At 37.1% G+C, this 27,810-nt stretch overlaps 1 protein-coding gene across 1 annotated transcript in view; it reads left to right on the forward strand.

The window, feature by feature from the left end:
• Positions 1-27,810, forward strand: part of ROBO2 (roundabout guidance receptor 2) — a 438,049-nt gene that overhangs the window by 275,256 nt on the left and 134,983 nt on the right. The gene's annotated exons all lie outside the window — the stretch shown is intronic.

Raw genomic sequence — 27,810 nt, forward strand, 5'->3', positions numbered from 1 at the left:
AATTAAAATTTTGCACTGGATGCTATCAAACACATCTGATTGGTAATTGCTAAGTGGTGATGTCTTCAGACACTTAAGAGTTATTATATGGTCTTAACCATGTATGAAATCTTAGCATAAAATTAAGTGTTACTCAAAATTATCATCCTTTACTTGAAGGAGGGAAGGGCTTTAGCTATATTCATTGGTAACATTCAGGTTTGATGATTTAATTTTATTATGTGTTTCATTTTAATCACTGTGTCTTTTCATTATCTATACAAAGTGAAAACTTTCTATGTAACCATTGGGGGCATGATTTTTATGGAGTCTACTGTCCCCTGAATTTCTTTAAAATAGCCACCTACTCACAATTGAAAAGAGTTTAAAATCTTCTATTTAACTAAAAAAGTCTGCATAATATTTTAGCAGCTTGTTAACAGGCCTGCAGACAGGCACTAATTACACCCCAATTTACAATACATCAGTTTAGCACTATTGATCTGTTAAAAAAATGAAAGTAAACTGAGCAAAAGCCAGTCTTGTTGCTGAAGGAATGATGTATTGATTCCATCTGACAGTGCTTTGTCTACAGATCAATGTAGATGTGCAGTATAGACCAGAAGAATGAGACAGGGTCACCAAAGGTCAGTAAAAGAACAGGGTGTCCCAGATTATCGGAGACAATGAAATGAACATATCATAAAGTAGACCTGATTGGTATTTGTAAAGGAATCCACCAGTAACAGGTTTTGTCATGTAAGATAGGAATAATATATTCTATTTTACAATTAGCTTTAGATGCTCTCTGTTTAAGAGATTTAAGGAGGATTCAATGTCTACTCAGTAACCTGCTGACTGCAGAGTCTTACAAGACTGAAAAAATAAACTGCTTACAGCTCTACGTGTTTGTAAAAAGTGAAAGCTACACTTCTGAGAGATGTTAGTCTTTGTCCAACATAATAGAACATTTTCACATTCAAATATTCAGAAATTCTTAATCCCTTAAAAATTTCAGCCCGTTAGTTTGATGTCTATAATTGCTGGTTTTGCAGTGCACAGAGATTCTTCTAGTTCTATTACATTTCAGCTTTCCACATTGAAAAAGCAAGTAGGTATGTGCTGGTTTAATTTGACAACAGCACTGAAGTGTACTCATACCATAGTGTGTTATTCATTCACCTATTTCTTGTGTCCTTGGTGTCCTCTGAGACAAAGGGCTTTATATTTTAAATAGGGAGGAACACTACTATAATATGATTAATCCCTTACAGCTTTCATGCTTTCTAAATCCTTCCTCGTTCTGCTTTAGAAATTTAACTTTTACGATGAGGGGGATGTCTGCTCCACACAAGTATTATAATTTAGGGCTTAATCTCCAAAATTAATGTTTAATCTGCACTGCTGCCTTGTTTTAAGAGCTGCCGAATAGGTGTCATTCAAAAAAATTGCTTTCAGAGCTTTCTAATCCACATTTTTACATCAATGCTATGATTTCCTTAGGTTTTACCATATTTTGTAGCCAGGTGTCTAACGCTGGGTGATGAAAGGTTGAGGGTACATGTTGTTCTAACATAATCACAGAGGAATGATTCACCACGCTGCCACTTGAGCCTCCCCTCTAAGGAATCAGATTTAGCACAGTTTAGAGTTATAGATGCATAGTCACTGTATCTCTTCAAAGCGTATAAGCTGCTTTGGTTCAAAGTGGCTTTGCAGCAAGGGAAACAATATCTGCACCTTTTATCTCAATCCCTCTTTTTTTGTCTTCTGGGGCAAGATACTCTTTATGGAAGATGTGCTACACCAGCATTTAGTACAACTGCTTTTAAGAATAAAATTAGTTACAATATGAATTATTCACAATAGAATACCTTAGAGACTTCAGGTCTTTAAGACGGTCAGATGTGATCTGTCAAGACAATGTAAAGGGAATGTTTAAGCTTTAACAGCAAATGTTCTCTGGGACAGTGCTAGATACCAACAGTAATAATCTAGCTGAATTAAAAATTACTTAATATAGTACACATATTTATGGCAAAAATTCCTGTTCCTAGAATGTATCCTACCTCAGCCTTAAAGAAATAGATATGTAAACAATACGTGCGTTCTTCAAAGAGCTGTTTTGGGGTTTTTGTGGTTTTCAGCCTAGTCATAATTGGAAAATCATTTCTTACACTTTCAAAATCCTGCAGAAATCACTGCTTTGACTGTTGGTGGGTTTTGAACTTCACTGCCTATGCAAAGTCAGGCATAGTGCCTATTCTCTTTTTTACCAACGTACTCTATTTGCCTTTGGAATAAGCAGGAATTTCAATTTTTTGGTATGATTAATCCTTTGTCATTTGTATGCATGGTGTTCATCACAATTTGTCCAAGCATATAAGGTAGGCCAGAAATATCCATTCATTTGTCTCTTTTATGAACATTACCTTATTAACCATGTTGGAAATATCCCAAATAATGCATTCATTAGAGTTATGCACTGTCTGAAATGATCACTTCAAAATCTGTCTCCCCAGGGGTTTGGATTTATACATACTGAGTTAAATGATTAATGAAACTATGGCACATTAAGTGTTCAGTATTTCAAGTTACTGGGAAGTTTTCATCAACATTAAGAAGATTTTGATTTAAAATATAACAGTCAAAATTTCTGTTTTCATTTGTAATTTCCTCTTTCATTTTGCTGCAGTCATGAATGACAATATTAACTAAATTCCATTTTGCAAGGTGCTGACCCTCCTAAAAATCATTCCTTTTATTAGGAGTTGATGGTTTTACTCATTTCATGGGAAGACTTGGTAACTTTAAGGTTTTAATCCACTGAGATAAAGAGCAAGTTGACTAAACAGCACAAAAACAGGAGTGCATTTTTTTGATGTTTCTGATGGAGGACTCAAGAAATCTGATCTCTCCTGTATAAAATAACAGACATTTATTTTAAATAATACTTGTATCTCTTCCTGTGAGGTGAAAGTAATTATTCTGGAGTTTTTGCCTTTAAGATTCACAGCAAATTTCCAAGACTCTAAGAGAAAGAAAGAACAAGGGCTTGACTTCACCGTGAATGTGCACTGGAGGTGCTAACAGATGTATATTGGATGAACACGGTCTAGAGGCATACATGCTCCAATACAGCTTTGAGCCTCATGCTGTACTGATGTTTCTGTAGGTCATGGACTTCTGTGCCACAGTGAAGGTTTCTGAGACTTTTTGACAACCCAAATTCAAAATACCAAATTGCCCTAAACCTACATATGTAGAGTGTGAGTAGGTTAAAGCCAACTCTTCCTGGCTTCAGGAAACAGAACATCTTTCCAAATAATTTCATAGTCTTTGCTGGGAGGGTTTTCTTGCTGATAAATATTAACATTACAGATATATTCAGCTTGATACTCTTCAGAATTACTAAACATGTCCCTTTGTACCTAAAATGAGGTAATGTTCTTACTCAATGCGGTGTCTTTTGTATATTCAGTATCTTTTCATGGCAGGCCACTGTATTAAAAAAAAAAAGTATTAGATGGGTGTTTTGATCCTGGTTTCTTATGGAAGTGAGGCTTGTGTGATCAGTGTTTGTCACTGCATGTGTCTGCCTACTGACCTTTTTGCTCTCTGATTCTCATCATTTCAATTAAATTTGACAAAAAGGTAGAAAAATTTTCATAGCATTAAGTTTACTTTTTGCGAGTAGATGCCCAGATTGAGAAGATACACTCTAATGAGGGAGACAAGGAGCCCAGTCTCTGCATGGAAATCTACAGAATTAATTGTTCTTTTTAAAGGGTGGAAATTAGGCAGTGTGGGAACAGTTAATCCCAAACAATGTCCTGCTAAAACTGTGGGGAAGATTCTGGTGAGCAAATGCCCAAGCCCTCATATTATCCTGATGAATTTTATCAGCTAATACAATACATGGTACCAAAAAAAGACCAATATTCTCGTGGCATTACTCTGGCTATTGCATTACTCCCTCAGAGAACATTCTCAAGTGGTTTGGGTAGAAAAAGACATTCAGGAACCGGGTCCCATATATCCATTACATGTAAATGAAGAAGAATACCTTACACTGTTTACAGCTGGCTCAGAACCATTTACTTTAATAATGACAAATTAGTCAAATCTTGTAAATCATTAACGACCAATTAACTTTCTTTCTAGAGTTTCAGCAGACAGGGCTGTTCTTATCACTGTAACTGCTTAGGAACTTTATCTACCTCCCAAAGCAGCTGACTCTATGTGATAAAGGGCTTTGATATGTCACAGGTGTCTTGGGAAAGGAGACTGATACACAAATTGGCCTTTTCAGCTGCTGTTGAGAACTAGAACTGTTGTTGCCTTCTCTCTCAAATGCAAGTCTGTTGGTACAAATACATTTGTGCAACTTCAGTGGGAGTAGTACAATCAATGCAATATACTTATACAGTACAGTGTGTTCCCAGACAGGGAGGACAGCTATGCTTTATACTTCATTTTGTACCAGTATAAAAGCATCTGCAGCAGACAGGCTACTAATAGAGCATGACGTTTTTACATACAGACCTGGAATGTATTATATCTTGCATAAGAGAAAATAGCATTATTGATAAAAGGCTTTCACAGCTTGTTACCTAGAAGTAAGCTCCTACATCTCCTTTAGTTGCAGTGAGTTTTAAAAATACTAGTCAACAGTACAAGGGATTCAAACATTTATTTGGATGTGTTGTGAGTATGGACTTACTCGATTACTCTGGACTCCTGTCCTCTAAACTCCTGCCTTATGTAATTTTATGGATCAAAAAACTAAGCCTCCTTTTGCAGAAAGTTATCTTTAAAAAAAGCTACTATTATAAGTTAATTACTGAATTGTGAGTAAAATGGATGTGTGTGGTGTAAAATTAGTTTGTTTAAAGAGTTATAAATGTCTCTATTTAGTTATTTAAAGAAAAAAAACTTTAAAAATAGCAGTAGGTATAGGTGAATCTTTTCCAAATTATGCTTTCCAAGATAAAGCTGAAATAGGTCTCTTTTCTGGAAACCAAGTAGCAGTTAAGCTTATTTCTGCATGGAGAATTACTATATGCTGTGACTTGTATTAAAATGTTTGTTTTGTTATAACTTTTTAATTAGGTTGCCCTTCCTATGAGAGTCTCCCACTACAGTATTAAGAAAATGTTATCAATCTTGGCATAATTTCTAACTTCTGGCACAGTCTTGGGATTCAAAATCCCTACAATGCAAATTAAATTAGGAACACCTCTCCCAGAGAAGATACATAACCTTTCCAAAGTGTGAGTAAGACAAACACGCAACGTTGTTCTCTGCTTTATCTTATTGGGGCGGTCTAATCCAGCCCAGGTCTAAGGAGTCAAGCCTCTACTGTGCCTAACAACTACATCGGAACAATTTCTCTGAAGAAAATAAATGGGTTTCTTGTCAAGGCCATTGTAACAGAAGAGCTGGGGGCATTGATACTGAAGGGGTCATTTTTTTCCTGTTGTACACTAATTTGCGGGCGACATGTTGTAAATGTTGCAGTTTCTTAAGTTGTATGAGACATCACTTTGTCTTTTCCCTTCCAGATATTTTCTGTATGTGTCATCATCAGTCATGTATAAAGCATATAATCTTTTATCATCACTATGCACACTCTGACACTGTGGTGATTTAGTCTTAATACCATCCCTATTACCCTGTAAATGAAAATCCCATATTGTATTAGACACACTGTATCTTGTTTTCCTGCCTAATCATTTTCACTGTTTATCTTCTCCATCATCTAGTGTTGCTTGCTTCTGTGTACTGAGGCTTGTTGGTAAGCTGTTTCAAGCAGTAATTCAGGATGTTAATTTAACTGAAACCACCATTACATCAGTGAAAGTATTATGGGCAAAAAAAAGAGGTAGGCTGGTGGTTTTCCCACAGAACACAGTTGTGACTGGTAACTATTCCCTAGAGAAGTCATTGAGAACCAGTGAAAGAATTGGGACAGCCTTTACAGAGCCAGATCCTCAGGGTATTACTCAAGCAAAGTAACTATTGAAATATCAGCCCCTGAGGCTAAAGTCTTATATGTGTATGTAGCTTTATGCACTGTGAGTATTCCTATTGACTTCAGTGGGATTACAGACAATGAGTATAGTTAAACATGTGCATTAATCTTTGGGGCATACAGGTCTTCAGAGTTTTCCCTGTTTATCACTGAGCACTTCAAGGTTTATTTTGTAGAAGCTTAGGAGAAACTCATTTATCCTCATTGTTCGAGGCTTCTGGACAAAGCGGGAGTGCAGTGATTTGTGTTTCCAATTTGAACAGTTTTTTAAATAGTTTATTTTGCAAATGTAGTTGTAACAATTAACAAGTGATTTTAGCCTTCATACAAAATATAGGCAGTTCCTGATAGCTTAACTGGCATTTTGAGAGAGAAAAAAATAATGCCATGTAATTATTGAATTTAGTTTTAAAAATGTACAGATACACCCAGGTATGTATTCACACACAGGCATGCGTGTCCATACATACAATATTTATATAATTTCCCTGGGGAGATGGGAGTTTTTTTTAACGTATTGATTTTTACCTTTTTCCACATTTACTAAATGGACTAAGTAAGGACAAGTAAAATGTCGCTTACTAATTCTTCTGTGTTCTTTTAAAACTTTGGATGAAACAAGGTCACTGTACAGCCATTTTAGGCAGAAGAGTTTTTTGAGAATGCGAGTGTGAATTACCATAAAAGTGGTTTTGCCTAAATACTAAAGGTGACTTTTAACTGAAAAACTATAAAGTACTTTGCTTCAATACTAAAGATAGCTTTTAATTGAAAAGTATAAGTGAACCTACAAAGCAAGGTTAACGCTTAGTGGTATAATTTTATACATGCACTTTGGCAGTCACAACGGCTTTGATTCAACCTTGACTTCCTACAAGATCATAAAAAGGCACAGAATAATTTGTTATAAAAGAAATGAGGAGTACAAATATGAGTTGCATAACAAATTCTGAAGATGAAATGGTAGCGTTCGAAGGAAATGTAGCATTTTATGCTAGTGCCATAATTCTCAGACAATGTTACGAAGAAAGAAGTATGGCCTGCAATTTGACCTTCCTCCTCCTCCCCACCGCAGCTCCATAATGATGTTTAGAACTTTACGGTTAGGTTAAAAAAGGTTTTAAGGAAACACAGTGTCCTGTACCTTTCTACAGGATACTGCATTCCTAATTACCTTAAATGCTCTGGATAATTGTGTCTGCTTCTTGCCATGGGACACGGGTAAGCAATTGTGCTTTTATCCTCACATTGAGAGGAGCCTCACACAACTTGCATTTTTGGGTAATCTTACATGCCAAGCATTTTAAGATGATTGCCCACACCCAGTCTTGCCCCTTTTTGTTTCTGCACGCAGCCACTGAAACATTGGAAAGATTTAGTGGGTGCAACTTCGAGTAATCAGGTCTGTAACTCAGTTACACCAAGGTATTGTCTTCTTTGGAGGTGTGTCTTGATTCGTCAAGTTGGTGAGATAAGCTTTTTTATTAAAGTAGATCTAAAGGATCTTTGCTTGAACTGAAAGATATCATAGCCTTTCTTTATGAAGACCAAAAGGAGATCACTGAATTATTTGCTAATTGTGAGAAAAATTTATACTAATTTTTTGTGTGTGTCTGGCAGTAAGCCACTAGCTATTTCTCAGTAGCATTTAGTGCTGAGGAATCTCTTGGGAACCAACAAAAAAAGCATGCGTTAAAGCCAAAAAAAGAAAAAAACATTATGTGGTGATGCACACCTGGCATACTGGATGTTTTGATGGCATATGCTTTCTCTAGTAAAGGGTTGTCAGGGAGGAAGTAATATATACTAGCTCACAGTAATAGCCTAAACTGAAGACAAATTCATCTCTTACATGCACTCCATGTGCTTATATCATTTATTGTGATTTTTATTCTTATATCTAAGGAAAATTTTAGCTTATGGCCTAGAAATTTAACCAATTTTCACAATTCTTTGGAAAAATGCAAGTGAGAACCTCTTAAGAAAATGTGATCTACACGAAGTATAATGTGTTTCTGTAACAGTGGGATATGTTATTTACTGATGCATTTAAGAATTTGTCCATAAAATGCCATATTAGTTTCAACTTTTAAAAAGTTTTAACTTTTGGTTAATTATAGCAATGACTTCCATTTGTAGCTGAGCTTTTCTTAATGTTGTTTCACACGGAAAGTTATATATACATGTATATATGCATATGAGTTTTAGTTTGGAGTTTTTGTCTGTTCTACTTCAGAAACAGAAGTGGTTGCTGTTGACAAATGGCACTCTGTCCAGAGTTGTGGTGGTTGTAAAGCTGTGGCAGATTCGCTCTTGTAATCTGACTGCTATTGCAACAATGAAGTGCTTTCAGAAAATGATACAGGAGCAGCAGTGCCTTAGTAAACAATGGTGACTCAATAATTTTAGGAAATTTGGGAGGATATAAATATGGGAAAGAATGGAGATGGATCCTGCTGGATGACTGCTGTGGACTTTTTATACAGGGGAAAAAGAAACTATTCCCATATGGCCCCAAATAGGCATTAAAACCAATGTACCTCTTCTTTGACATCTGTTAGAACAGAATGAGTCCATTTGAAATCCCCCAAACACTCGCATAGTGACAAAGTGTAGTAAATGAAGCAAAATGGTTTGGGGAAATGAGGATGTGTAAACAAGCCAGTCAGATGGCATTTACTTTCTTGGATCACTTTGGTATTTTTTTCAGGTCTGGCTGTATTAAATCTTTGTGCACAAAGCTGTATTTACTGCACTGAACATAGATTTTCCACCTTAAAGCACAAGGCTGTTTAAATCACGTCTGTTTTGGAGCTGGTTCTCTCAGTTGTGTTTGATTTGCAATAGGCAGTGCATCCACTTAACAAAAACAACTATGTGAGGTTCTTTACTGTTGTCGCTAGTGACCAGGCTATTAGAGGGGGCTTCTTTATGTATGCTCTAAAAATATTCGTTGTTTTCTATTAGCATGCACCAGTTCGCTGCATGTAAGTCAGGAGCTTATCACATATTTTTTTGCTTTGGATGCTTAGTAACGATGTTTGTATTGCTTTTTGTTCATATGCCATTTGACTGCAGCATAGCTGAAGGTGCCAGAAAAATTCCAAGTGAGAACACACATAATGTTGTTTGGTAAACTCCAGCTATTTGCAGTAATTGAGGACCTTCCGTTTTATTTAGAGTATTGATTTCTTACGCAGTAGCACTCCTCTTTGTTTTGAAGGAGATACGGGGGAAAAAGCTTTAGTCGATGGTAGATCTACTTTTATCTCTTTACAGCACATTCTTGCCCATATTGTAGTTTATATTTTGGAGGATATATTTTGGAGAACATTGGCCAGGAAACGAGTCAGATACTGTGACATCCACAAACTAGTTTGTCTCCAAAATGAATTAAACTGTCACTCAGCAGAACCTGGGACTAGCCTGTTGTTGAGTATCCTTAGCTCAGAGCAGAGTTTGAGGGTCAATCAGTATAATGTGATTTACCTCTGTGTCGTGGTTTAACGCCAGCCAGCAACTAAGCCCCACGCAGCTGCTCACTCACTCCCCCCCCATCCAGTGGGATGGGGGAGAAAATCGGGAAAAGAAGTAAAACTCATGGGTTGAGATAAGAACGGTTTAATAGAACAGAAAAGAAGAAACTAATAATGATAATGATAACACCAATAAAATGACAACAGTAGTAATAAAAGGATTGGAATGTACAAATGATGCGCAGGGCAATTGCTCACCACCCGCCGACCGACACCCAGCCAGTCCCCGAGCGGCGATTCCCTACCCCCCCCTTCCCAGTTCCTAAACTAGATGGGACGTCACATGGTATGGAATACACCGTTGGCCAGTTTGGGTCAGGTGCCCTGGCTGGGCATGAGAAGCTGAAAAATCCTTGACTATAGTCTAAACACTACTGAGCAACAACTGAAAACATCAGTGTTATCAACATTCTTCACATACTGAACTCAAAACACAGCACTGTACCAGCTACTAGGAAGATAGTTAACTCTATCCCAGCTGAAACCAGGACACTCTGACTTAAGTGAAGAAAAGAGCTGCACCAAATTTTGTGAATGTTTTTATTTTCTAATCCATTCCCTTTCATAGATTAACACAACATAAATTAGGGTGCATTAGGGGAGGAAACAGCCAGTATGTATACACATAACTCTTCCCCAAAATTATATCTAATGCTTTATGGTTTTAAGCGAAGTGTCTTCGTATTGGTATATAATATATATATAGGTATATAATATTTCATGTATATTTACAGTTGTCATCAGCGTTTTCAGCATGCTTTGAACTTTCTGAGAGCACACCATTTTTTAAATGCATAGACACTTCTGGGAAGCTCTACATGTGCTTTTTCATTTCTTCTGGAGAGCCAATGCTTTTTTAACAACAGAGGATGCAGGAAGCACCATGCAAATCCAGTTCTGTCTGATACCATTTTCCTCTGCATTATCTGCTTTGAGCAACTGCTACTTTTGTCTCCTGTAGAGTCATTACTAATGAACTGTATGTGTGCATCCAAACTTAAAATCTTTAAAAAAAACCCCAAAACAAACCCACACACAAAACCCCAAGCACAAAAACAGTGAACAGTGTCTTATACTTAAAATTTATATTTCAGCTCAGCTGAATTTTCTACCATCATTAACATATTATTTTTTTTATCTAACCTGTAACCCAGAAGACTTACAAGCACAGAAACAAAAGGTATAACAGTAAAAGGATAAAATTATCATATAGGTGCCTCAGTAAGGAATATTTCAAGTATATCTTTTCTTTAGCATTCTGAACTTCTATTTTAACTTAGGGCTTGATAGAACCATGATCATGTTAAATTGTATTTTACTCATTATTTCCATTGAATCCATGGTACTGCTTGCAAGGAAAGTATTTCTGAACATCACTAAAAGCTGAGGATCCTGACTGCTTTGTGCATTTAAAGCATACTAGAGGAGAACAGTAGAGCTGGTAGAATGAGAAGGTAGGCTCAGGCTCTGAGGATGGATCTGCCACTCGCATATTGTGCAACCATTGACAAGTGATTTAATCTTTCAGTGAGTCTACTTTTGTTATTGTCGTGGTTTAACCCCAGTCAGCAGCTAAGCACCACGCAGCCGCTCACTCACTTCCCCCCCACCCAGTGGGATGGGGGAGAAAATCAGGAAAAGAAGGTAAACTCTTGAGTTGAGATAAGAATGGTTTAGTGGAACAGAAAAGAGGAAACTAATAATGATAATGATAACACTAATAAAATGACAATAGAAATAATAAAAGGATTGGACTATCCAAGTGATGCACAATGCAATTGCTCACCACCTGCCGATCAACGCCCCATGAGTCCCCCAGCCACGATGCCCCCGCCCCCACTCCCCCCAGTTTATATACTAGACATGACATCACATGGTACGGAATACCCCTTTGGCCAGTTTGGGTCAGCTGCCCTGGCTGTTGTCCCCTCCCAAGTTCTTGTGCCCCTCCAGCTTTCTCACTGGCTGGGCATGGGAAGCTGAAAAATCCTTGACTTTAAACTGAACATTACTTAGCAACAACTGAAAACATCAGTGTGTTATCAACGTTCTTCTCATACTAAATCCAAAACATAACGCTATACCAGCTACCAGAAAGAAAATTAACTCTATCCCAGCTGAAACCAGGACACTTGTATAGAAAAGCAATAAGAGTGAACTCAGAGATGCGAAATGGTTTAAATACTTGGGCCTCACTGTGAAAAGAATACTGATAATGATATAAACATTAATGTAATTTGCTAATTTTATTAGCCGACAGCAATTGTAACCAGTTTTGCCAATCCCTGTCCAAAAATGGACTGCATTTTGATTTAATCAGTTTACTTTGGAATATTGCTTAAGGGTAAATCTAACAATCCAATATGAGAAGTCTCATCATATGAGTGATTTCCTTTGCACAAACCTGTACTAATTTCCATAGGAGCTCTGTGAACAGACTACTGCTAAGATAGTCTTTTGTGTTTCCAGGATGAAATATAATGATTTAATATCCTGTTCATATTAAATATCCTAAGAGTTGGTGACTGTGGAGTTTAAAATATTTCAAAATATAATTCTTGTTTTTTAATGACACTTTAAAAGCACAATAACTTTGCCAAAAGGACATTTGATTCTGAAGCATGGGACACTGAGAAGCTGAGAGATCCTTATAAAATCCAACCCTTAGGAGTGTTGTAATCAATGAGAACTGAAGACAGTAACAGATTATGTCTGTAGGCTCTTGGTAATATGTGATTTAGAGAGACAAGTGTGATAAGGGATATGCATATATTATAATTACTAAAATACATACAATAAGAAAAGTAATGTATTGACTAGGAATTTTGTCTATGTAGGCTCAGGCTGTGGTTTGCAAATGGATTTATAAAGGGTATTTTTACCCCCCAGTTGGGAACTGACCTTTCTACAATTCAGGTTTGGAGTGGGAAATTGGGTATTTTAGCCATGTGGCAAAAGCACATTGAAAATTGTAAAATATGTCTGTATTTTTTTTTAATTTCTCTTTAATGGTAGGTCTGTATCTTTTATTAAAATTATGGTTTAATCACATGTCTATCACAGCTCAGTGAGAAGCCTCAGAAGCCTCATAAAACCACCTTGCTGGTACCTTTTAACACTAACAGCCTTGCAATTTTTTTGTTGTATTAAATTTCAAATGCTTATACCCTGAGATTGCAACTGTTTAATACAGCATCCATGTGCTTAGCTTGCAACATTTAAATTTATTTTTATAAAGTTATTGCTGCGAAAAAAATGGTGAATATTTGTAGTCCACTGACTAGCTAGACTCTCAGACAAGAAAAGTAAGACTGCTGGTAATCTAACCATCTTTTTTAGTATTAAAAGGATGCAGTCAGGTTCCTTGAGAAAGTGGCAACAATAAGTTGAACTAAAGATGCTTTATTTTGCTTTCTCTGATGGCTTCACTCTTGTACTGAAAATGATTTTAGGAAAATAGGATTGAGACCCACATTCTGGATCAATAAATCTATTCTCCAGCTATTCTGGACGTGACATTATATCATCTCTTTCACAAAGTTATTGAGCGAGCTCCATCTGAAAATCTGTTTTATTCCTCCACTATGATTGTTAGAAAGTCATTTCAGGATCTGATAGCTCTAATAGTTAGGGGGTTTCTAATCTCCAACATAAACTTATTTATGGCCAACCTATGACTTTTGTTTTTATTACCCTAATGTAAATCCTAATTTAAGTAGCTTTTTTCCTCCCTATTTTTTTTTTACACTCACAGTTATAGAATTTGTATTATAACAAACACAACATTCCAAATTATGTCTTGAAGACCACCTCATATGATAAAGCAAGAGCTACAGTTAATTTAAATCCCAGAGAAAACTGTCCACAAACTTCACATCCTCATTACATTTATGAAGAATTTTTAAAAGAAATGTAGATTATTCCTGTTCCATTTCACTGAAAGGAAGTCTGACTGCAGAGCACAGCATTGCTGCAAGGGGTTGAGCAAAACTCAGCTTGAATCTGATTCTGCTTCTGGAAAACTTCCATTAGCTTCAGTGTGGCAGTATCAAGTCTCATGTTATTAGATAAGCCTATAATGATAAGAGAAGCCAATATTTTGGCTAGGTGCTGTGGCTCATGCAGTGATAGGAGCAGCGGAGGCAACAAATATATACCTCGTATGGTGACCCTGCATTTAGCACAGAAGGGACAAACTCATAGAAACAGGTGGTGATGTATACATTTTCTACATTTATAGCTGTTACAGAGGGTCAGAAAGCTGTTAGAGGAGACAATGGAGAGAAGTACCACGAGATTGAGACATACAAAAGACTTAAGTGCCACTCAATTGCCTTAAGGCATCCCCATTAAACATAATTACCCTACTTACTAAGCACCAATCATAGCTATTAAGTATCATCGGGTTTAAATTAGTTCCCTGGGAGACATCCCGTTTAAGCGGATTTCCCAGTTAAGCACAGGAAACTTCTTTTTTAATCAGTCCTTCCTCTCCTCCTCCTCATTTTACCTGCTGTAGAGTTGGCTGTTTCATAACTATTCAAACAAAAGAATTCCTGATGTGTTTATTAGGTGTGCTAAGGGAAGAGAAACATACTGTTTGGCTTACACTTCTGAAGTAAAGAGCAGGAGGATCAATTCCTTCCATGTTGAGTGAGGACACTGCTGTGTTAATGACTGGAAGTGTTTAGGCTGGCCTTGCTCCTCTACATCCATTTTTCCTATGTTTGTTCTCTTCTTGTTCTAAACACTCTATGGGATGTCAGTGTCAACCCACAGTGCTTATTATCCACGGCTTATTATCACATATATTCTCCTAGAAGGTCATCAAACATGGTTATTCTGATTTGTCTGTCCTCATAAAAGTCAGTTCTTTCCACAAAGAATCACAGCATAACTGAGGCTGCAGGGGACCTTCAGAGCTCTCAGGTCTAGCCCCCTGCTCAAAGCAGGTCAAGTTGCTCAGGGACATGTCTAGCTGAACCTTGAAGTCCTCCAAGGATTGAGATCACAGAGGCTCTCTGGGCAACTTGTGTTTGACCATCCTCATATTTTTTCCTTATAGCTTATAATTTCTCACATTCCAACTTGCATCTGTTGCCTCTTGTCCTATTGCTATACACCTCCAAGAAGAGTCTGGCTCTGTCTTCTCTGTGTCCTCTGGTCAGACAGTTATAGACAGTAATGAGGTCTCCCCTGAGCCTTCTCTTCTCCAGGCTGAAGAGGCCCAGCTCCCTCAGCCTCTCCTCTTATCTCCTGTGTCCTGGGGTCTGTGACCTCTCACGAGGTTGCTGGCCTTTGCTGGACTCACTCCAGTACATCTCTGTCTGTGTAAGTACTGGGGAGCCCAGAACTGGACATGGCGCTCCAGCTGCAGCCTTACCAGTGCCAAATGGAGGGGAGGGATCGCTTCCTTCGACCCGGTGGCTGCACTCTTGCTGACACAGTGCAGGATGTGGTGGGGCAAGGGAGCACTTCTGCCCCACGTTGCTGGTATGACGCCGCACTCTGGTTGTTCATTCAGCTGCCACCCCTGAATGTGTGTATGTGTATGAAGTTCATAGGCCAAAGATGAAAGGAAAAAAGTTTAATGTTTAAAAAGTTAAAAGTTTAAATGTTTAATCTATGCCTATGTGTTATGAATTTCTTCACACTTCAGAATGAAGGAGGCGTATCATCACCTGCTAACAATTGGTGTTAACTATTACAGTGGCTGAATCTCCGCCTTCAGTGGTCAAGATGAGGATGACTTAGACCATAAACTTCTAATTCTAAAAAAGAAAGGCACTTAGTACCTGTTGAAGTTAGGGGCAGTGTTTCTCATAACATAAGCTTAAACAGCCATAAATGAAATAAATTATTTTCATCGGAAGACCAGGAAGACTTTTCCTTCTTGTATTTAAACTGCATATATTTTAACAGAGAAAACATTGCAATTTACCTTGAAATTGAAAATAACATTAAAAAAGACCCCAAACCCTAGATGCTTCTCATCCCTTATCATCTTATATATGCAGTGATTTTCATAAAATTACTCTTTCCCCCTCCTTCCTTACATAAAGACTGCTATAACTGCTCTACCTTCTTGTTTCTCCTCTGATCAGTGTTTTTTGAAACCATCAAATTTAATTTTCTTGGATGTTTTTGCTGGTAGAGTTGGGTTTTTTTGATTTTCCAATTGAAGAAAATAACTCCTTTTTCAATATTTCCAATATTTTTGTTAAGCTTTCTTATGCTCTTTTGGGTTTGTTCTCCTTTAATGTCACGCTATAAAAGACTGCTTTGCAATGATAGCTGCTACAGTGTCTGCTAAATCTGTGCATGTCTTAGAGCAACACAAATTCTGGAGGGGCTTGTCTGCCAAAGTGCTATTGTCTAGCTAGCAATTTGCTGCAATTCGAGATTTCCCTTTTCAACTCTTCCTTGTGGATGCGCAATAGATAGTTTAAACAGCAAGTCTCAAAGGAGTACTTTAAATTAAAGAGCTTATTTTCAGTGGAAACTATTTTATATGCCAATTTTTTCCCCCTATAGTAGTGAAAATAAAGCAAAAACAGTGGTTATTCTATGCCTGCCACGTTGGATACGTTACTGATTCAGATATGGATTAAACTCTTATCTGTTTAGTACCTGTATTACTTAAATATTAGGTGGAAGTTGACTAGTATGACTCTCATTAAAGTTATTAGGAGATAACAGCTTTCCAATTATGATGTGATTATAGTTTCTGAATGATTCACCGTATATATGTGCCAGCACCTCTAGTTTACGTCCAGGAATGGATTTCAGGTGCAAGTTACAAGAGGGATATTAAGGTGAGAGTTAAGGAAAAAAAAAAGGGCTGAGTTTCAAAACTTGGAAAGCAGACAACCTCTCTGAAATGCTGCCGTACCCCAGGATATCTGGGGTATGTTCTGGCAGGCCGAGCAGCATTTTAGGACAACTGGTATTGTGTTTAGAACAAAATGTGAGATACTGTGACTGTCAGTAATATTGTTATTGGAACAATCTTGGGGATCAGTGGTCTTTAACTCGGTACTAACACAGTAAATTAAATAGTAACCGAAAGATAACATAATGCCCAAGCAAGTATGTGTAAATGACAGATAATCATGACTTGTCTTGAGGAGACCCCTGCCTCTCTAATCTACTATTGAGTGGCAGGGCAAAATTTAAAAACCATTTTGTGGTAAGCTTTTAAAATATACATATAGTCTTGGGGTAAAAGACAAAATAGTGTCCTGGAGTACAAACTATGAAAAAGAACCAAACCTAAGATTAGAAATAAGGAATTATTTTTCATCACAATGACAAGATTAAAAATTAATTGCCTTGAGTTGCATACTAGTTCCAGTGATGTTTAACATATATATTAAAGAACTGGGAAGGAATGAGTAGGGGAAAAATAATAATCTTGCAAAAGATTTAGGTGCTTGAAAGGTGAAAAATACTGATGAACTTTAGGAAAACATAACTGGATGAAATGCATTTCTTCACTATTGAAAGGATCTTACAATAAGTGTTTCCAAACTTTTTTTTTTTTAGTTTCAAGTCTTTATGAATATTCCAGGGTAGATAAAGATCTATACATGGTAAATTTAGGTCTACTGATGTATGCTAGTGAGTACACTCAAAAAGCACAAACTTAAGATCCTGTAAATAAACTGAAATCACTGTAATAGTAGGAAATGTACTACTTAGAGGAAAAAAAGAATGATGATATAGCTCTCTTGTTAGCAAGATAATGCCTTTAGTTATAGGTATTGTAATTTTTCTGGATAAGAAGGCTGGTCTCTGGCCTAGCAGTGGTTGAGGTTCTGATGTACATTTGATACGCCTTTTATCCCACATCAAATAATTCAGAAGTCATTTGCCCCTTCTACAAACACAGCCTTGCTATTTAAAAAGAGTCAGTCTAACATATGGACCGTGCACTTGCTTAGCTACCGGACTTACCTACTCTTCTTTCAGCTCTCACCTTCCTCACTCCCACCTTTGATCATTTTCTGTTCCTGCATTGTCTTGCTCTTCTGTTGCCTAAATCACAAGGGAATCTAATAGCTGTCAAACTGGGTAGTTGAACATTCCCTAGCAGAGTGTTTCTTGCCCCGATTATGTGTCTCCAGATCCAGCTAGCTATTTCCAAGTTAGAAGGTGAAGTGATGAAATGAAGGGAGCACGGTGGCAGTTTACACAGTGCTTTCACCCTACCTAGGATCTGTAGGGACAACTGAACGCTGAGAAAAAGTGAGAAAGAAGGAAAGAAAACAAAAGCAAGAAAATCCATTTTTATTTGATAGGTAACTTTTTCAAGTTTCTTTCAAGAGGCTGGCAGGTCTGAATATAAGATGCACATACACCTACGGGCTCTGTATCAGGAGTTGTGATATGGGGGCAGGGGAGCATCTTTTATACAGATGGAGAAAACTCAAGCATCTCAAATCCCTCAGTGGGGTGGCAGTTGGCAAAGAATAAATTTTTAATTTTTCTCTGGACATGTTCAGTCAATCAGTAATTTTTTTTTTTTCCTTCGCATTTGCTTTGTGTCTCTAATGTTCTCTTTCTGGGTGCACTGAGGACTAGAGAAGACAGGTTTTCAACTTCTCTTATGCAATGGAGATTACACATTTTTTCCATGAACAACAGAACTTCATGTCACATGTGGCCTAATATGCAGAACATTCCTCTCTGAGTTGTACTGTAGTACTACTAACAGAAGAAAGTACACACACAAAGCTCCTGTGCCGCGTTTTCCTTTGCACTTGTATCCATTTTACAAAGGGTTGCTCCTCTGATTTCAGCACAATATTATTGTATTTCACTTTAGTAAGAGGATAATTTTGTCCCTTTTCAGGTAAATAAAGTGTTGTTAGTCTACTGTACATTATCTTTGTTAGCTGGACGGCACCTTCCAATGATAAGCATCAACACGTACATCAGTATATGTTTGGCTGGTTGAACACAGCTAGGTTTTAGATCAGCACTGCTGTTTATTCCCGCAAAATAAGCACAAAAGTGAATAAATCCAATATACTTCCTCATATCTGTACGTGCTAAAAAGCTTTACTGTACTTACAGCATCTATTTAACAATTTTATAATTATTAGGAGCAAAATAGTAATTACACCGTTTCCTTGGCCATAGGGAGACAACCCTGGTTAGAAAGAGTGCTTTGGAGGATAACAGATGTTTTATCTCTTGGCCTCTGACTTCAAAGGAAAACAGTTATCTGGAAGACAGAAAAAAAAAGCAGTAATCAATTGTACTGTCATATTTTGTGAGCATGGCAATTGCTGACTCAGCTGCTTAATACAAAGCATCTGAGACTACCTGTTTGGACAGGCTTCAAATCTTTCAAGTAATGGCAAGATGCTTGGAAGGAAATGCTAAAATTAATCAGTTTTTTGGTTTTTTGTGTTTTTTTTTTAACAAACTACTGGTTATGACTTCTCAAAACTAGAGACTGAATGCCTCTCACAGTGAATTTCACAATACTGGCTTATCATACAAAAAACTATTTGTTTCCAGCAGATTGTTTAATTAAATGGGTCATAACAGGTAGATAAAAAAATCTAAATGATGATGTAAGGCAAAGCTGAGGGGGTTTTTTTCTCTTTATTTCAAGTTTTGGCAAGTGTCAAAACACCTCTTTTCTACCCCAAAAATCTGCAACATCTTTTTATCCTTTCATTTACTGTTATTCCTCTTTTCCCTGGAGGTTTCTTCAAGCACAAAGTGGATATTATGATATTTGAATGCTTATATTAAATATGGAGAAAGAATAAATTTCTCACTTAGTACAAGAGACAGGCTGTAGTCTATGGTCAAATGCCTGTGTGAAATAAGAATAAGACACCAAATGGCAAGGGCTTAGTATTGAACACTTGTCATTTTTCCATGACAGATACAGGTTATTGGTTTCTAAATACTGAGTTAAAATGAAGTGCGTTACTCTTTTATATATTTCTACTGAAAGAAAACAAACAACTCAATTCTTTGTTTCTTTAAAGTGACCACGAAGAATATATAATTAACAAATAATATCTACAGAGCCATTCATTTGATTGAAAGAGTTAAATAGTAGAAAGAAAAAAACATTAATTTCAAGCTCCATTGGTAACTAGGAAAACAGCATTTGCTAAATCACACAGGAAAAAATGGTATTAAAATATTTCATTGTAATACTTTTTAAAACATAAAGAAAAAAAAATACTAAGAAGGTAATGTGTTAAGCTAATTAAAAATATTCTGTAAAAACATACATGCTGGTACTTCATTCTCATGTGACCAGATCACCCCACTGCTGCAAATACTATTCAGACAGTGTTTAGATGTGAACCTAGACAAAAACAGGATTGTTTTTCTCTACTTTCACATTGCCACTTGCTCATTAAATCAGCCTTTTCAAAAAAGGTTGAAGAACATGCCCTGTTGAGGAGTCTATCTTTGTCTCCTTTGCTTCTCTTCTCACATCATTCTCTCTCTAGTTTCCTTCTGCTTTCTTACTTCTTTGTGGTATCTGCATGAACAATATAACATCCACTCCAAGCCCTTGGGGATGCAGTACAAGAATCAGGTAAGCCCAAACCTGGATCTCTGCCCTGTGGCTGCCTCTTCTTCAGCATGTCCACCCTCCTGCCTAGGCAGCAGCAAGGGAGATGACATGACATAGCACTGCAAGAGCGCAGCCACAGTTGGACCTCCCGGGGAAACCCCATTTGTTTGCTACAGGCAAGCAGGTACTGGCCTAGGATGCAAGCTGATGGTAGGGTGAGGCTGGGACCCACTTTTCTGGAGTTAGGGGTACACAGATTTTATAGAAGGAGGAAGAGTTGTAGGGTTAGACTGCAATTCAGGTGGAAGCATGGAGTTATTTCATCAGGCATACATGCAAATGGGGCAACGGGAAGGCAAAGTGTATAATGAGCACTCTGCTACCAGAGGAATACCAGAGGAATTTAGGGTAACCTAAATGGATGGAGAATTGCAGAATTTTCATTTTCATTGAAACATACATAACTGGGCATTTAATTTCTGGAGGGGAATTTGGGAAAGGACTAAAAAGAAATTCTTTTTTTGCGTATGGTTTAAACTGAGTCTTACTTCAGCGCTCCATCTTGAAGGAGGCAGCTGGAAGTCATTGGCAGTCTTGCTTCAGGAAGAGCTCTGCTTTTTTTAGGTGACTTCTTTGGGCCCTTTAGGCAAGCAGTTTTCTTTCCATCATGCGTTACCATATCTGATCAGTACACCTGACCTAACTCCACCCCCTTCTCATTCTTTCCGATCTCTTATTTTAAGATTACTGAATGGGTAGGTGTACTGTCAAGGTTACTTGTATGACTGTAAAGAGGTGCAGTGGAGAAATTATTCATATATTATGGTTTAAAGAATAGTAGTACCATTTTTTTCATGACTTAATGTGGAGACAGTAAGGTATTCTGGGAGAAGGGTAGATAAAAATCTGATCAGTTTAAGCATTGATCATCACTCCAAGTAGCCATAAAATTGAAGTGTTAATCAAACAAGTTATTAACATTGCTAGTTGAATGTGTTCTGTGCATTTGGTACTGTAACTTCATTAACTGTCTACACTCATTTTTAAACAATCAGCCTGAGTCCAGCTGTCCTCTTTGGGTATGTCTGCATGACAGAGGCTTTAGTTTATGGTAGCAACATGATGTAAACTCTCCCAGGACTCCTGGCAAATACTCCAGAGTTGCTGCTGAGTGCTAAAACTCATGCTGTTCATCTTGACTGTATAGTTGACTGGGCCAGCTAGATTAGGCTAACGTAAATACATTGGGATGTGTTAATTTTTAGTTTTCAATGCATCTCTGTACCTTTGCCCTGTAATTGCTGCTGGTATATGACAGATTCTTTGTTTGTCCTGTGCTTTATTCTTTTTATATTTGAATTCAAGGCAGGAGGCAGAAGTACATGTTTTTGGAAACAAATGTGAAAAGCACTTCTAACAGATATTGATAATTGTATGGTACTTGTGGCACTGCTAGAGGAAAGGACGAACACAGCTGGTTGAACTGTATTTACTGAAAATAAAATGCTGTGAAAAGTTCTGCTTATTTTGGTATAGTGATTAGGCTGAGACAATGCACAAGTATTTGAACAAAAAACAATTGAAAGTTTGGGTGTCAATTGTAAAATACTATTTTGGACTTCAGAAATAATCTAAATTACTGCAAGTCATATTGCTGTATTTCTGGAACCTCATTGCTTTTATCTTTTCTGACTTTTTCACCCCTTTATCTCCAGTGAGACTGTAATTCCAGAACTATTTGGAACACAAAGATGACCTTCAGTAATCCTCCCAAATATATATACCTTCACCCTTACATAAAATAAAATGTTGCCTGCTGTTTCAGTATCAGTATCCCAATTTGAATGGACCCTTGTGGCATATCCCAGCCATATTTATCCTTTGGAAAATAGATTTGTGTTGTTCACTGATTTTCCTTTCAGTGTACTTCAGCTTTGAACCCATTAATACATGTATTGAACACCTGTCCTGCTTCAGATCCCTGAGGTACCCGACTCTTAACTTCTCTCTACTTGGAGAAGCAGCCATTAATTACCACTCTTTGTTTCCTATCACTTAGCTAATTTTTAATCCACAACAAGAATTTACCTTTTACCCTATGGTTATTTATTTTCCTTAATAGTTTCTTGTCAAGGATCTTATCAAAGGCTTTTGTCAAACCAAGTAAATTATATCTACCAAATCTCCCCCCATTCTCCCTCTTTCATTAAAAATGTCCAAGAATTCAAATAAGGCAGAGGCAGTATTTTGCATTCAGGGAGGTCCAGTTTTATCAGTTTGGATTATATAAATGCTTCATTGTTCTGATCTTGATCGTATGCTATCAGCTACTCTACAGCTAAATGGAGACATCATGCCCACAACGTCTTTAGTTCCTTTTTCTTAAAGGTTAACACTATGTTGCTTTTTTTTCTTTTTCTAAATGTATAGATAGATATCTGTGACAGCACCTCTCCTGCCTTTTTATTTAGATGCACTCTTTAACACTCATGAATCACTACCTTCACAGTGGGGAGATCAAGTTGAAATCATAGCTGTTTTTCTGTTTTTCCTAATCTTTCTTGAAAATATTTCTTAAACGTCATTTTTAAAAATATTTTCATTATTAAACATATTGTAGGAATACCTATGGGCTAAAAATATGCCTGTCACTTTCCTTAGTGAAAATTAATGTAAAGATATTTCTCTGCAATCAAGATACTGCCTCTGATCAGCACCGCTGCATTGTGCAGGGACCACAAGCACTCATCCTGCCCCCCTAATTCTGTTACCACTTATGCATTGTTGCTATAAGTACAGTATGGTAGGAAGGGTGGAATTTACCAGAGCAGGAAAGGACCGGGGACATGTAGCCCAGCTGCTTTGTAGCACTCCTCAGGGCTACTTGCAGGCTTTGTGTCGCATGATGCTACAGCATCTTCATGGCTGCATCACTCCCTTCCACATGGTAACTGCATGGGCCTCTGCCAACTTGGTCTGTATTTCCCTGTGAGGCTTCAAATTATGCAGGAGTTTTTTACACCAACGATCAAATTTCCCATTGCAACAGGTATTAGTATCATTGCATTTCTTATTCTAGACTCTCAAGTAGTATATCTGCATGCCTTTAAACACAGTTTGAACCATTTCATTTTAGGGAGGAGTGAAGCAACACTTACAGATTTCTTCTTTCTTCCTAGGAGTCAGTGAGGATTGTTCAGTTTTTGTGAAGTGTTTCAGAGTCTGAAGTACAAAAACATTTTAGATTTCCAAAGTTCAGTTTACCATTGCTAATGAGTTAGTAAAAAATGTGATGACGATCAGGTGTCATACTGAAGTTATTGGAGAAATGCTGATAGAAAAAGAATCTTAAAAGTTACCTCCCTCCATAACCCCCATTGTATATCTCTCTGTGAAGTATTCAATCACAGATAAACATTAGAAGCCCACATTTCTAGGTGACAGGCTTATTCCTTTAATTATTGAATGTGATACTCTTTGAAATATGGCTCTGTTGTGCTAGAACTTCTCTAATAGCAAGTTAGGAGACTCCATGGTTGGGTACCAGCTTTATCTTCATTTTCCATCTCCCTTCCATCTGGGGAAGAATACCTTCTAATTACTTGTTGTTTTCCAGATCACTCGTGGTCTTTGCTCCCATGCTGAGTGGAGATTACACTCTCCTATTAGCCCTTTTAAGGTCCAAGGAATGCCAGCCATGCCATGTGTGAGCAATCTGCAGGCACCATTAGCACTGCTTGAGTAGCTTTTGATAACACTCGCTCTGAAGTCAATTAAAGACGTCAGGGGGTGGGCTGGACTGCTTCTTTTTACTAACAACTCTCATTAGGGGGTGGAGGATGGGGAGCTTGAACAGGTGATTTTTAGTATTTTAAATAAGAAATGGCAAAAATACCCAGACTAGCTTCCTCCTTTGTCTGGCATTCGTTCCTTTCCTTCCCTTCCCTATTCCTAAAACAAATCTCTGACAGATATGCCATTTTACAAAGTCTGAAAGAAGCATAACTCTAAATCTCAACAAAAGAAATCTGGACAGACAGTAAAGACAACAGAAATCAGATTAGTGCTTCATAACTGAAAGGAAGTCTTGGGCAGTCATTTTTCAGAGCATACTCTGATCCTGGACAGCCCCTCTTGTCATGGTTTGGGCTGAGTTGAAGACACTCTCCCTTTTATAGGAATTTTTAGTACTACGCAGCTTGGGAAACTTGAGAGTTTATAAAAGTTCAGGAATATAAAGATATTTAAAGAATTAAGTAGAATTTGATGTAATTGTCTCTGTGTTTATATAAAAGCTTCTAGCAGCTGTGAAACAGTATATTGCTAGGGAGTAGTACACCATTGAAGCTGTGGTGTGGCCTTAAGCATACGTGTTTTCAGTGGCAATGCTAAATACCACTGGCAGTTAACTCCTAAGGTGTAAGAATAGGTGTTTAGTAAAAGAAAGGTAAAATATAGAATAAGGTATATATAAGCTGTAACAATTAAAAAATTCAAAGCACAGTTCATATGTTTGCATGTGTTTTGAAAGAAAATCTGAGGGCAAATGTTGTTGCTCACCAATGAACCTCTTTTTACAACTATCGCACAGAAATATTAGGAAAAGAGAAATGTAAAAATAGTTTTGTTTTTCACAGCAAGAGATCCAGTTTGTGATTCTTTCTGCTGTTCTGCTTTTTCTTTTTTGGTTTTTTTTTTTTGTTTCCTTTTCTTTCTGCTGTGTGTGATTTTTTTTGTTATTATTTTATAGATTTTCCAATGGGATGTGGGAGCATACAGTTCAGCTTTCCTTTTCCAAGGTTTTGCTTTGAGTAAAGACAGTGAAAGCCTGTGTCTTAAACTGAGTCAGGACATGCGTTTCCACTTTAGGAACCATTGCTATGACTGAGATTAATTCCAATCAGGCAATGGAACAACTTCCAACATTTTTGAACAAATGTTCTTCCCTGGCATGGAGGTTGTATCACTCAAGTGTCTTGAATCTTGACATGGTGTAAAAATGAAAACAGAACCCCAAAATCCCTATTCAAGTCTTTCATTTTCCTTATATGACCCGCAAAGGTATTCCAGTGTCCTTTTGAGAAATAAATTCATTAGGCTAAAGGCCATCGTCCATTTGGAAACAGCACTATGTAGTATAACCTGAGCAGGGAGGCTTTAAGTAAGAATGCATTATATAGTGTTTTAACAGGAAAAGATTTGATGCATTTTGAAATTACCATCGTATCATACTACAAGAGAGTTCAAAACACCACTTGTATCTGACAGATATTTTGCTACAAATTAAAAAATAATCTGAAATGGTTAGTTTAAATTCTTCAAGCATTTTCAGTTCACAGCAGCATATCACTTGCATTAAAGCTCCCATCCTGTCCTGCTGGTGAGCGTGTCTCGTCTCGCTATGGCTTCTCTCTCCCCACAGCAGCAGGGGGATGCGGTAAACTAAATTACTCAGGCAGCAAGAAAGCACTATTTCTCTGTGTTTCTCTTTTTAAAATTATTATGGTATTATGGTATTTTGTTTGCTTATGTGTTCATAAAATTAACATAATAGAAGAGTTTCTGCTTTTGAGGTTTGGATATGCACAGCCATGGTTTCACAAGTCTTGCACTAATATCAGTTGTGCTTACATGTTTCTGCTAAACATTGGATTTAATAGACTAGTCACCCCTCCCATATATAGCAACTGAAAACTGAGACTTTAGTACATCTTTTAACTGTTTTTACAACCTGTGTTGCTGGTTCTTCAATTTACACAGTGCTTATGTAGGGAAAAACTAGTAAATATAATAGGTAATTATTTTTTTTCCCCTCAGTGTACCATCTATTTTATATTTATGGTATCTCATTTGATTTTACTTTGTAAATACAAGGAAATATAATGGAGAGGGTTTTCAGCATTAATATATTTATGCCAGTTACTTGTTTTCAGGATTATTTATTTCCAGCCATCTTGCTGAGTGTTTGAGAGAAATGACTTAACTTATCTGCTAGTGTGTGCAATACAGATAAAACGAGAGATTGTTTACTTGGCTAAAAAGACACATTATTTGTTTTCTTTTGAAATAGCTGAGAACATGACATGTAAATTAGTGTAGAAACAGCAATGTGCATCTCCATCAGAAGGGTTTGATTTGTTAAAGGAGTATCAAAAACAAATAGAAATATGACCTGACTTACTGCATTAAACAACAATTTCGGCCTACAGGCTGATGTCTCACTGAGTAACTGTCCTGGATTTATTTTTATAAGTTTTGTTAAGATACGCATTATACAATTGTCATCTAGACCACTGTGAGAGGAACTATACAAAGTACATAGAGGAGATTAAAATTATTAAAAAAGTGAGCAAAGTAAGTCTGATTATGCATTTACATCTGGGAATTGAGATCAGTTAATTGTCCAGACTCACCCAGGTAAACTATGGTAAACCAGATAATTTGATTTCATTTTGTACCAGCCTGGTACCACAAGAATCCTGTCCTATTACATATAAATGGATTTTTTTTTTGCTTGTTTGGGGAGGCAACAATTGTTGATTCACTCAACAGCTGCTGAAAATGTTAAATCTGGTTAGTACTTGACTCTTTTTCTTTAGATTATTTTTGTTCTAGACTGTTACTCCCTACTAATGGCATAGAGGTTGAAAGAGCACAGACAACTTTTCTCTGTTGTTCCCCTTACACTGAGATGTCTAACCTGCTGCATCCGTATTTAAGTTTAAATGTCTCTTTGGCATGCTAGTCAAGTTTCACAACAAGTTGGAAAAATCCATATTGGATACGTTCTGATCCATGTATGTTTAAAAAAAAATATCTATTTTATAGAAGTGTAAATAATATTTGAAAGCCATAGAAAAGAGCAGTGACTGGTATTAAATTAATACTTCAAGGAATCTTAAATGGTATTACATTAGACAGTTCCTTGAATAACTCAAGGCTTCAAAGTTATATTTTTCCCATCTAAGAATCTAGATTGCATACCCTGGCAAGTTATGTCAGTTTTTCTAGTAACCCTTCTTTGGCAGTTAAAATGAAATTTAGCAAAATATCTTCCACACTGATGTCATATGGCAAGTAATGGACACTAGACACTCTTAGTGCTGAGGTTACTGAGAAGATGTAACTTTTATCTCTAGCTTTTGGCTGTTTTGTTAATACATTTTTACTTGCTACTGTGAGGAGAGATATTGAAAACAAGCCTGGGCCTTTAACTTTCATATTGAATTTCTCTGAACCAGCACAGCAATTTATTCCAATAGAAATTGTTAAAATAGATGTGATCAGGCTTATATGTTAAGTATAAATCTATTAATCACATACCTAACCATAATAATATCCACCATTATAATGCAGACAAATCCTACTCCTCATGCACATACTTAGCCAGAATTTTATTATTGGTACTCTCAACCTTGTGCTGCCAGTGAAAAGCAAGAAGATGACATGCAGTTAGCAGGACTGTGCAAGGGAAGTGCTTTTGCTTTAGAGCTAGGGCAGTCCCTATCAAGAAAGAAAAGCAGAAAAGCAAGGGTGAAGCTACAACACTGCTGTATAATCAGTACCCCGGTTTGAGGGCTTCTGCCCCAGAACATGAGTTAGGGCAGATTCATAGTTACTCTGACATCCTCTGAAGCCACGTCTAGGTCTCAGCTGACCTCTGCTCAGGTATTTTATCATGTGCAAGCGTATAGTAAGAATAAATG

The sequence above is a fragment of the Buteo buteo genome, chromosome 8 (genome assembly GCF_964188355.1).
Source record: "Buteo buteo chromosome 8, bButBut1.hap1.1, whole genome shotgun sequence".
NCBI classification, from domain to species: Eukaryota; Metazoa; Chordata; class Aves; order Accipitriformes; family Accipitridae; genus Buteo; species Buteo buteo.